Source organism: Camelina sativa, chromosome 8, assembly GCF_030686135.1.
Source record: "Camelina sativa cultivar CO46 ecotype springtype chromosome 8, ASM3068613v1".
Lineage (NCBI taxonomy): Eukaryota > Viridiplantae > Streptophyta > Magnoliopsida > Brassicales > Brassicaceae > Camelina > Camelina sativa.
The window spans coordinates 7,240,679-7,248,657 of record NC_141887.1 but is presented as its reverse complement, the minus strand read 5'-3'; the positions used below and the strand labels follow the sequence as shown (position 1 = coordinate 7,248,657).

The window sequence follows — 7,979 nt, the reverse complement described above, 5'->3', positions numbered from 1 at the left end:
AAAAATATGCGTCTCAAGGTAGTAATCCGTGTCACAAAACGGGAGAAAATATTTCATACAAATTTGAAATTCGTAAAATGATTAAGAATTATATTAAACCGGCTGATAAGCATAGGTGTGTTATTTTTCATGTAAATTTTAAAACATTTAAACCAAGACGTTTTTATTTTGGAAAGAAAAATACGTCTAGTCATGTCCCATCCCCTTACGTCCTAATCCCATCTTCTTTCATCCCGTATCTATCAGAATTTTTTATTTTACGTTTGTTCTCTTTTTAAATAATTACTCGTTAAACAATTAATACAATAAAAGAAGAAAGTGTGTTTCTCTCTAAAGTATGTCAATTCAACCCAATCAAATTATAAGAGCTCACCTAATTTTACTCTTACGTGGACTAAAGAAAATAGAAGCGAACGTCTGAGTGTTTTGTCTTCTGCTTCTTCGTCATCGTGTTGTCTGAGAGAGAGCGTTTTTCGATTGTTTTTTCTATTCTTCGATTTGTTCTTCTTCTCCGTCGCCATTTTTGTTATTTTCTCTCGAACCATCATTGGATTTGGTTTATCGATCTGATTCCACTGTTATTACAAATGGCGCTCCAAATTCATCGGATTGGGCGTATCTCTTGCCTATCGATGTACCTGTTCACATACACGCAAAAATTTGTTATTGAATTGCGGGTTTTTCTTCGATCTACCTTCTTCGATGTGTTTATGCTCAATTTCTTCTGCCCCGAATCGAAGGCGACGGGTTTCTTTCTTCTGGTGCTTGAAATTTGCAATTTGTTTGTTGTCTTTGTTGGATTCATCAAGATTTTGTAGTCTGTTATATTGGGGAATAATTGAATGTAGAGGATTATTCCTAGAAACAAAGAAGCACCTGAAGCAGAAGGGTTTGATATGATCACTCAATCCTCAGAATAGGTAAACAACAAACTTGGTAATACAAAGATACCTCGAACCAAGGATATACTGGTGAATGGCTACACTTTCAAAGTTAAGTTTTGTGATACGTGTTTGCTTTACCGTCCTCCTCGCGCCTCTCACTGTTCCATCTGTAACAACTGTGTCCAATGATTTGATCACCATTGTCCATGGGTTGGCCAATGCATCACTTTAGTAAGTCTTCTAAACAACCTTTTCCTTTTGAATCTTCTGAAACAAAAAGTGTAAGTAGGATCTATTGAGATTTATAAACGGCGGTATTTGCAGCGAAACTATCCGTACTTCATCTGTTTCATATCAACTTCAACACTCCTCTGCATGTACGTCTTTGTCTTCTCTTGGATCAGTACGCTTGAGTTACATGGCAAGATGTTGTTAGTGGTCATCGCAAACGACTTCGTCTTTGTTGTTCTCATCCTCCACTGCTTCGTCGTTGTTTGGTTTGTTGGTGGAATCATTGTATTCCACCTCTACCTCATCTGCACTAATCAGGCAAGATCCTTAACCTTACTCTTGCTGCTATGTTCGGTGTTCTGTTTTTGCAAATTTGTTTGTTTAGTTCGCTTGTAATTTTTGACTCTTTTATTACTATTTTGCAGACAACTTATGAGAATTTCCGGTACCGATATGACAAGAAAGAAAACCCTTACGAAAAGGGTCTGTATGACCTGTATGAGTTGTTCTTTGCCAGAATCCCACCTCCTATGATCAACTTCAGAGACTGGGCTCCAGAGGAAACTGACGTAGAGGTTGGATCCATTGCATCTTAGCTACTCCAAACCTTTGGACCCCGAGGAGATAAATATGATATGGAAATGGAAGTTGGCAGTTGCAAAAATAGCAAGGGCGGTTTGCTCCTCCAGACACTGGAGTATGACAACAGAAACATCGAAGAAACTGACAAAAAGAAAAGTTTAGGTGAAGGAACCATTGAGACCAACACCGTGTTTCCCATCCCAGGGATTCAAGAGCCCGCATATTTAACAAGAAACTCGAGTATTGATGTGAGATCGAGGTAGGACAACAACAAGAAAAGAAACCATGGATCACAGAACATAGATCTTTTGCAGAATCTTTGCGTCTGTGAAAAAAGCGTGATTACTTGTGTAAACTATACTCTACCAAAGTAAGAAAAAATATATTACAAAAAAAAGGAATCTCATATCGACTCGGTGTATATATATTCGGTATATGTCTGTCACAAACTGCTTACTTTCTCTTTCTCTCTCAGCCGCATGAAGCAAACCTTGTGCTTTGTTTTGTGTGTTCTCTTCCTCATTTTATCAACAAGTTTGTCTGCAATTCGAAGAGGTATGTTGAATAAAGTAATGATTTAGTTCCTTAAAATGTGTATTATCAGTTGACATCTATCCTAATAAAAAGTAGGAGCTATAAGCTCCAAAGACCGTCCATCTAGGATTTTAAACAACCAATAGAAATTTGACATATCACTTATTAACATTTTATACAATTTCTAGAATTTTTTATATTAAGTATTATTTTAAACAACCTATCATGATTTGACATGTCATTCATTAACATTTTTTAAATTTCCAAAATTTTTTAGAAAAAGAAAAATTTTAAATTTATGGAAATCAAAGAACTAAGCACAATATCCCACATCGGCTAGAAATTTTTTAGACAATGGTTCAGAACCAGTATAAATAAGATATATATGCTTCCAACAACGAATGAGCAGGAAAGCTTGATTTATCAGGCGTCCAAGTTTAAAAGTTTTATTTGGTTTGATCTGGTTTTTTATTTGATCAAATTAAAACTTTAAACAGTTTCAAAAAAATATTATAATATTTAAAAAATTTAAAAGTTTAAATATTATAAATATTGAAACTTTTAAAAGTTCTTAGCTTTTAAAAAGTTTTTAAATATTATAAGTTTTAAATTTTAAAAGTTTAAAATATTATAAATATTGTAAATTTTTAAAAGGTTCAAATTTTATATTTCGAAACCTTTTAAAAGTTTAAAATATTATAAATATTGATGTAAAACATAAATTATCTTATTTATCTACATTTGTGCTTTTTATTTCTTATGAGCAGTAAAACATATTTTTGTGTATGATTTTATAGATGAGTTGATATTCTTTCATTAATTTTTTTATTTTTGGATCTAAGGAAGAAGGATTGACATCGCAAGACCTTAATTTGATGTTTGAGTCAAATTTTGAGGTTTAAAGAAGAAAGATGGACGACAAACATACATATTTTATTAGCTATACATAGGCATGACCAGGGTTATGGTTGTCACGGTTAAGGTTTATTAACCAACGGTTATGGTTAGAAATTTTTGTAATCTTAACCAGAACCGTTTGTTATTTTTTTAGAAAAAGGAAAATTTTAAATTTATGGAAATCAAAGAACTAAGCACAATATCCCACATCGGCTAGAAATTTTTTAAACAATGGTTCAGAACCAGTATAAATAAGATTAATATGCTTCCAACAACAAATGAGCATGAAATCTTGATTTATCAGGCGTCCAAGTTTAAAAATTTTATTTGGTTTGATCTGGTTTTTTATTTAATCAAATTAAAACTTTAAACAGTTTCAAAAAAATATTATAATATTTAAAAATTTTAAAAGTTTAAATATTATGAATATTGAAACTTTTAAAAGTTCTTAGCTTTTAAATTTTTTTTTAAATATTATAAGTTTTAAATTTTAAAAGTTTAAAATATTATAAATATTGCAAATTTTTAAAAGGTTCAAATTTTATATTTTGAAACCTTTTAAGAGTATAAAATATTATAAATATTGATGCAAAACATAATTTATCTTATTTATCTACATTTATGCTTTTTATTTCTTATGAGCAGTAAAACATATTTTTGTGTATGATTTTATAGATGAGTTGATATTCTTTCATTAATTTTTTATTTTTGGGTCTAAGGAAGAAGGATTGACATCGCAAGACCTTAATTTGATGTTTGAGTCAAATTTTGAGGTTTAAAGAAGAAACATGGACGACAAACACATATGTTTTATTAGCTATACATAGGCATGACCAGAGTTACGGTTATCACAGTTAAGGTTTATTAACCATCGGTTATAGTTAGAAATTTTTGTAACCTTAACCAGAACCATTTAACCGTTTGTTAAACGGTTACGTTTAAATACGGTTACGGTTCAAGCGGTTACTGTTATATACGGTTACAGTTATTTGATAATATGATACAGTTGATATTATTTAATGATATAATATAATTGATATTATTTATTTATAATTAATATGTTCTTATAGTGTACTCATATTTCTATATATCATATGATTCATATTAAATAATTATTAGTATTTTTATTATGTTTTTAAAATATTATAAAACAAGTAAGGATTTTGGTTTGAGAAGTTTCTAAACGCGTGGATCTAAATCCAAATAAGTATATGGATAAAATTGTCAATAATTAGTTGCATGTGTTGATTATGCTGGTAATCATGAATTTCACAAATTTTATGAGAAAAGAAATGATTTTGTTCTTGGAGTTTGATGGGTTAACAAGTTGTGTGGTAGTCTACAAAAAGGTTTTTCAGTGGAAAAATGTGAAGAAGTTGACGAGGAAGAAGAAGAAAAAGAGTATAACGAAGAACCAAATGGTAAAAGTTACAATGACAATTAACACAAAATTTGACAATGAAAATGATAAAAAAGAATGTGAAGAATAAGAAAACATTGAATAAAAAACACGAAAACATATGTGGTAGCGATTAATTAAATATGAAAACGAGTTAAATTCATGATTATAAAATTGTTTCGTTTTTCTTATGGTCAAAGAAAATGGTTTAGGATATGTGAGGTCATCAGTTTGATTTGTCTCGCCTTGACGTCAAGTTAAATTTATGATTTCTTTTATCAGATTTGATTTTATAGCACAACTGATTTTTATATTTTAAACAATTGTGTATCTGAAATTTAATTTATTATCGTAATCAATCATATATAATTTTTATCAAAATATATCAAATAAACCCACACGTGTAGTATATATAAAAAATAGAAATAACAATAGAATAAACTAATGTATTATTAATGCCTTATATGTTCATAATTCGTAAATAAAATTTAAGTAACAAGTTTTAAATGTTTTTTTTTGTATATTACTTTGTTATTTGAAAAATAGTTAAATGTGTTTCAAGATTTCATGGTTTAGGGTATAAGGTTTAAAGTTTAACGTTCAATATTAAGACATATTTTATTATTTATAAATTAACAAAATAAAATGAAACAAAAAAAATATTTTGTAATTATAATAACATACAATAGGAATAAATATAATATTACAAATATACAAATTAATTATAAAAACTGTTTAGTTGTAAGCCTTCTTTCATTAATAGTTTACATTGTGTTTTATGGTTTTTTTTGTAAGAAATTACATATAAATTGAAATCTTTGTTAAAAAAAAATATGATCATATTCTCATTATTATAACACATTTCCATTTGATAATAGTATTTTAATATATTTTAAATTGAGAAAAATAGATTAAAATGGGATAAAAATATACATAAAACGAGAGTCAATGGGAAGAGATCATTCAGATAGCTGACTCGCCGTATTTTCAAACCGTAGGATCCGAGTGAATCCAAGGGACACAAATTCTAACCTCTCTTCATTATTTCATTGCCTAAACCATTAAAACCTAAAACATTATCAATAAACACCATCAAAAACTATGTTTACTCATTATTATTTTTATTACAAACAACATATAAATTTATTTTTTCAAAAACATAAAAAATAAAAATATTAAAAATAAAATAAAAAACAACCCCACTGCGTAGTGCGGGTATTAACCTAGTATTTACTATAAAGAAATTGCGTAAGAATTTAGTCGGGATACCAGATTTCTCAATTGAATAATATTTTTAGTTAGTTAAAATTATTAAAAAATTATAATTTTCAAAAATTATATAATTATTTTTCAGAAATACTAAACTTTTCAAATTGTCTGTTCCAAAGTCGTTAATTACATGTCGCATAATCAATTCTTATCTATATTAGTGAAAGCTTGACACTTGAATTTATCTACCTATATTTTTTTATTTCGTACTTTTATCTAAAATTTATGTCTCTTTTTTTAAAAAAAGTATTTAATATATTGTTTTTCATTATTCAATTTACCCGTTTCAGTTTACACTCTCGTCTTAGTACCATAAAATAAACTTGACTTTTCTCAAAATTTAATTATTGTTTTTTAAAGTATATATACTTAATTAGTAAATTAAATTACTTCAAAAGTACATTGGTAAAACATATATTCAATCAAATAATAAACCCTTTTAGGTCGTAAAATTTTAACTATATAATAGTAGTATTTTTCTATAAAAATTAGTTGGTCACTCTTTTACAGTGTTCAATATTTTAGTGTATAAGTAGAATACTACAACCCTTACCAAAAATAAACATGATCATCATCTTCATTAGCTGGAAAATATACAATTTTTTTGTAATCTGTCAAAAATAAACACTACAACCCGTGTTTGTTGAAAATGTTAAAGTAATTTTGTTACGGGAAGTGAAATCTCGTCTAGTCCCATCCCATCTCGTCTCGTCACGATCCATCCGGTTAGAAATTTTATGTCCTTTAACCATTCTCTTTTAAATAATTACCAATATAATAATGTTATATATAAATGTTGGCTAAGAAATTTTGACAAAATACATGTATTCTCCATTTGAATGTTTAATTTATATAGTTAATAGAAATTATAATTTTCAAAAACTCTCAAAATATTTTTAAAAATACCCAAAATTCTCAAAATACCTTTCTCAAGATAGTTCTTTATATGTCATATAGTCAACTTTTTTTGCAAATCGTTAAAGTAAAATGTTTTCTATTATACGAATAACTCATATATGTCTCATGTCCACTACTTCTCATCGTAATATCATAAATAGATTGGACTTTAATCAGAATTTAATTTACATTTTCTTATATGAAATTATGTGCATAAACATTAATATAATTCAGATTATATTAAGAGTATATTTAAAAAATCTTATAATGACAGATTTTCAGTCCTTGGTAGAAATTTATGTTTTAATTTTTAATTTTTAGGTATGGTATAAGTAAAGAATATCTCATAGAATTAAACTTAAGTATAGGAAGTGTTGTGCTTTTTTTTGATTATTTGTCTTTGTGACAACTCGTCCCGCGGACCCCACTAGTCCCCGCTAGCTTCCCCAACGGACCGTCCGTGGACTCTGCTAGCCCCCCGCTAGCCGTCCCAACGGACCACAAGCTGGCCCTGCAGGGCATCGATCCTAACCCATCATTGTGGATATCCAAATCCACCAGTAGGTTATTGGTGTGCCAGACGTTCCTCGAACCCTGGTCCCCACCCTGTGGGAAGGTTGTTAAGGGGTGGGGACCAGGGTTTGAGGAACGCTTGGCGCACCAATAACCTACTGGTGGATTTGGATATCCAAAGTGATGGGTTAGGATCGATGCCCTGTAGAGCCAGCTTGGGGTCCGTTGGGACGGCTAGCGGGAGCTAGCAGAGTCCACGGACGGTCCGTTGGGGCAGCTAGCGGGAGGCTAGTGGGGTCCGCGGGACGGGTTGTCACAGTCTTATTTTTAATATTTAGACCATGTAATGAATCAATTATGTATTTTCCAAATTAGAATCTATGCGATTTTGGTAACTATTTTTAAGAGATTTATTAGTTGATAGCCGCTGAAGATGCGCAACATTTATGATGAAATTGTTTTGTTCCTTCTTTTTTTTTTATGCAGAGATTTTGGATTTTGATAACTAATTTTAAGGAATGGTTTCGTTAATCTAGCCGCTGATGGTGGTAACATTTATTAGTGAATCAAATACATTTAATTTCTATTTTATGTATTGCTAAGCTTGTGGAGAAATCTTTGAATATAGTAAACTATATATTATTAAAGTTAATAATTTGGATTTGATAAAGATCAACTTTAAATATTAATTATTTGTCTATATTCAAAGATTTTTGATTATCAAATTAGTACAAAACAAAAATCAAATTCAAAATTTAAATTTGATTAAAAAG

The 7,979-nt window shown here is 29.4% G+C and overlaps 1 pseudogene across 1 annotated transcript; it reads left to right on the top strand.

The window, feature by feature from the left end:
• Positions 1-587: 587 nt before the first annotated feature.
• Positions 588-2,196, top strand: LOC104709314 (putative protein S-acyltransferase 2; annotated as a pseudogene). The gene is made up of 4 exons (XR_015563652.1): positions 588-761; positions 849-1,115; positions 1,209-1,433; positions 1,541-2,196. The product of XR_015563652.1 is annotated as a putative protein S-acyltransferase 2 (transcript).
• The last annotated feature ends 5,783 nt before the right edge of the window (positions 2,197-7,979 follow it).